Here is a 5,302-nt window from a genome sequence, read left to right as displayed (position 1 = left end):
TTTCTAGTGGTGAAGGTTTCAAGATACTAACATGAGAATTGAGAATTTTATAAGCAATTAAAAAATGAATTTGTAAAATACGCCAAATTTACCATATAAAAACATGTTTTATAGTGTTTATGAAAAATTGGCTTAAATGAAATGTATGAAAGTAATTAATGCTAAATCAGATCCAATATCTCTTTCTAGTGGTCAAGGTTTCAAGATACTAACATGAGAATTGAGTGTTTCATAAGCCATAAAAAATTTGAATTTTTAATATACTCCAAATTTACCATATAAAAACATGTTTTATAGTGTTTATGAAGTATTAGCTTAAATGTAATGTATGAAAGTAATTAATGCTAATAAGAAACATATTCTATTTCTAGTGGTCAAGGTTTCAAGATACTAACATGAGAATTGAGTATTTTATAAGCAATTAAAAAAATGAATTTGTAAAATACGTCAAATTTACCATATAAAAACATGTTTTATAGAGTTTATGAAACATTGGCTTAAATGTAATGTATGAAAGTAATTAATGCTAAATCAGATCCAATTTCTCTTTCTAGTGGTCAAGGTTTCAAGATACTAACATGAGAATTGAGTATTTTATAAGCAATAAAAAATGAATTTGTAAAATACGCAAATTTACCATATGAAAACATGTTTTATAGATGTTTATGAAAAATTGGCTTAAATGTAATGTATGAAAGTAATTAATGCTAAATCAGATCCAATTTCTCTTTCTAGTGGTCAAGGTTTCAAGATACTAACATGAGAATTGAGTGTTTCATAAGCCATAAAAAATTTGAATTTTTAATATACTCCAAATTTACCATATAAAACATGTTTTATAGTGTTTATGAAGTATTGGCTTAAATGTAATGTATGAAAGTAATTAATGCTTAATAGGAAACATATTCTATTTCTAGTGGTGAAGGTTTCAAGATACTAACATGAGAATTGAGTATTTTATAAGCAATTAAAAAATGAATTTGTAAAATACGTCAAATTTACCATATAAAAACATGTTTTATAGTAGTTTATGAAAAATTGGCTTAAATGTAATGTATGAAGTAATTAATGCTAATAGGAAACATATTCTATTTCTAGTGGTAAAGGTTTCAAGATACTAACATGAGAATTGAGTGTTTATAAGCAATAAAAAATTGAATTTGTAAAATACGCCAAATTTACCATATAAAAACATGTTTTATAGTGTTTATGAAGTATTGGCTTAAATGAAATGTATGAAAGTAATAATGCTTAATCAGATCCAATATCTATTTCTAGTGGTCAAGGTTTCAAGATACTAACATGAGAATTGAGTGTTTCATAAGCCATAAAAAATTTGAATTTGTAATATACGTCAAATTTACCATATAAAAACATGTTTTATAGTGTTTATGAAAAATTGGCTTAAATGTAATGTATGAAAGTAATTAATGCTTAATAAGAAACATATTCTATTTCTAGTGGTAAAGGTTTCAAGATACTAACATGAGAATTGAGTATTTTATAAGCAATTAAAAAATGAATTTGTAAAATACGCCAAATTTACCATATAAAAACATGTTTTATAGAGTTTATGAAACATTGGCCTTAATGTAATGTATGAAAGTAATTAATGCTAAATCAGATCCAATTTCTCTTTCTAGTGGTCAAGGTTTCAAGATACTAACATGAGAATTGAGTGTTTCATAAGCCATAAAAAATTAGAATTTTTAATATACTCCAAATTTACCATATAAAAACATGTTTTATAGTGTTTATGAAGTATCAGCATCAACAAAAATACATGCAAGTTAATAATGCTAAATAAGAATCATTTATTTAATTCATTGGTCTTGGTTTCATGATACTAATTTTTTGTTTCACTAGTATTAATTTGCTATCAATTATATTCAATAACCATTATACACACATTGCATAAATCCAATATTATTATCAATATCTTCTAGTTTATTTTCAAAATAAGATGTTGATACTTTCCCAAAGTGGTATGATTGCAAATTCCTGTCTCAGCAAGCCTTGAATGAACTGCTGCACTGCAATCTGAAAAAAATGTAGTCAGTTAAATATGTAAAATAAGTGGAGAATTAATTGAGAATTGAGTGTTTCATAAGCAGTTTAAAATATTAATTTATAACACTAGTCAAAATTGTCATTTAAAAGCATGTTTATAGTGTTTATGAAGTATCAGCATCAATGAATTACATGGAAGTTAATAATGCTAAAAAAGAATCATTTACTTAATCCAATTGTCACTACTACACACCATAAGGAAAACGAAAATAATTCTATAACAACTAGTGCGTGGACAACACTGGATAATTTAGAAATTGAAACAATCAAAACAAAAACTAACAGACAACCTTCATTTTTAATACAAAATAATTGAAAACTATTTACAGTTGAAACTTTAACACAAGTACGAATGTAAAACTGTAAAAAGATACGAAATTTAAGCATAAACAGATGATAACAAATAATAATTATGATAAGCCATAAAAGATTGTACAAATTAACAGAATGTTTTGTACTTTTAAAAAAAGAATACACTTGTACAATAACTGAAAAATACCCCTTTTCCATATGAATTTGATGATAAATTTAAATCATTTTCTTAATGCATTGGTCGAGGATCAGGACACTGACTTGTGTTAACTTCGGGCGTAAAATATGAACAATTCGTTGATATTATAAATATTCTTTCGTAAATGTACAAGATATTCGGTCAAAAGCCTAATAAATATACCGCCCCACTCCGGAGACCAGTGGAACGGTGAACGGCACACAACCAACTAGATTCTTCCTGTGGCAGGTCAGCCGTCGACCAAGGTATGGGGAACCTCCCGCCCTCTGTTGGTGTTAATATCGACTTAATGATTAATTCTTCTATAAACAGTTGAAAATGTGAATTTGTAATTTTTATCAAAATTATCATTTATGTATAGTCTAAATAAAAGATTTTTATAGCATAGGTAAATAAGAAGAATAAAAATTACAAGCTAAAAGTGTTTACTAATCTTTTATTCATATATATAACAAATAACAATTGTTTCAGAACTATTAATTTATTATCAATTATATTCAATAACCATTACACACACATTGCAGAAATCCAATATTATTATCAGTATCTTCTAGTTATTTTCAAAATAAGATGTTGATACTTTCCCAAAGTGGTATGAATGCAAATTTCTGTCTCAGCAAGCCTTGGGTGAACTGCTGCACTGCAATCTGAAAAAATGTAGTCAGTTAAATTTGTAAGATTGGTGGAGAATTAATTGAGAAATGAGTGTTTCATAAGCAGTTTAAAATATGAATTTATAACACGAGTCAAAATTGTCATTTAAAAGCATGTATATAGTGTTTATGAAGTATAAGCATCAATGAATTACATGGAAGTTAATAAAGTTGAATAAGAATCATTTACATAATTAATGGTGTTGGTTTCATGTCAATTAATTGAGAATTGAGTGTTTCATAAGCCATAAAAAATTTGAATTTTAATATACTCCAATATTATCCATATAAAAACAGGTTTTATAGTGTTTATGAAGTATTGGCTTAAATGTAATGTATGACAGTAATTAATGCTAATAAGAAACATATTCTATTTCTAGTGGTGAAGGTTTCAAGATACTAACATGAGAATTGAGTATTTTATAAGTAATTAAAAAAATGAATTTGTAAAATACGTCAAATTTACCATATAAAACATGTTTTATAGAGTTTATGAAACATTGGCTTAAATGTAATGTATGAAAGTAATTAATGCTTAATAGGAAACATATTCTATTTCTAGTGGTGAAGGTTTCAAGATACTAACATGAGAATTGAGTATTTTATAAGCAATTAAAAAAATGAATTTGTAAAATACGCCAAATTTACCATATAAAAACATGTTTATAGTGTTTATGAAGTATTGGCTTAAATGAAATGTATGAAAGTAATTAATGCTAAATCAGATCCAATATCTCTTTCTAGTGGTCAAGGTTTCAAGATACTAACATGAGAATTGAGTGTTTCATAAGCCATAAAAAATTTGAATTTTAATATACTCCAAATTTACCATATAAAAACATGTTTTATAGTGTTTATGAAGTATTGGCTTAAATGTAATGTATGAAAGTAATTAATGCTTAATAAGAAACATATTCTATTTCTAGTGGTGAAGGTTTCAAGATACTAACATGAGAATTGAGTATTTTATAAGCAATTAAAAAAATGAATTTGTAAAATACGTCAAATTTACCATATAAAAACATGTTTTATAGAGTTTATGAAAACATTGGCTTAAATGTAATGTATGAAAGTAATTAATGCTAAATCAGATCCAATTTCTCTTTCTAGTGGTCAAGGTTTCAAGATACTAACATGAGAATTGAGTGTTTCATAAGCCATAAAAAATTTGAATTTGTAAATACGTCAAATTACCATATAAAACATGTTTTATAGTGTTTATGAAGTATGGCTTAAATGTAATGTATGAAAGTAATTAATGCTAAATCAGATCAATTCTTTTTCTAGTGGTCAAGGTTTCAAGATACTAACATGAGAATTGAGTGTTTCATAAGCCATAAAAATTTGAATTTTGAATATACCAAATTTACCATATAAAAACAGGTTTATAGTGTTATGAAGTATTGGCTTAAATGTAATGTATGAAAGTAATAATGCTTAATAAGAAACATATTCTATTTCTAGTGGTGAAGGTTTCAAGATACTAACATGAGAATTGAGTATTTTATAAGCAATTAAAAAAATGAATTTGTAAAATACGTCAAATTTACCATATATAAAAAACATGTTTTATAGAGTTTATGAAAACATTGGCTTAAATGTAATGTATGAAAGTAATTAATGCTAAATAGGAAACATATTCATTTCTAGTGGTCAAGGTTTCAAGATACTAACATGAGAATTGAGTATTTTATAAGCAATTAAAAAATGAATTGTAAAATAGAGCCAAATTACCATATAAAAACATGTTTTATAGTGTTTATGAAGTATGCTTTTAAATGAAATGTATGAAAGTAATTAATGCTAAATCAGATCCAATATCTCTTTCTAGTGGTCAAGGTTTCAAGATACTAACATGAGAATTGAGTGTTCATAAGCCATAAAAATTTGAATTTTTAATATACTCCAAATTTACCATATAAAAACATGTTTTATAGTGTTATGAAGTATTGGCTTAAATGTAATGTATGAAAGTAATTAATGCTAATAAGAAACATATTCTATTTCTAGTGGTGAAGGTTTCAAGATACTAACATGAGAATTGAGTATTTTATAAGCAATTAAAAAA

The sequence above is a fragment of the Rhopalosiphum maidis genome, chromosome 3, assembly GCF_003676215.2.
Source record: "Rhopalosiphum maidis isolate BTI-1 chromosome 3, ASM367621v3, whole genome shotgun sequence".
Taxonomy (NCBI): domain Eukaryota; kingdom Metazoa; phylum Arthropoda; class Insecta; order Hemiptera; family Aphididae; genus Rhopalosiphum; species Rhopalosiphum maidis.
The sequence above is the reverse complement of the archived record's forward strand: the minus strand, read 5'-3'. Positions refer to the sequence as shown.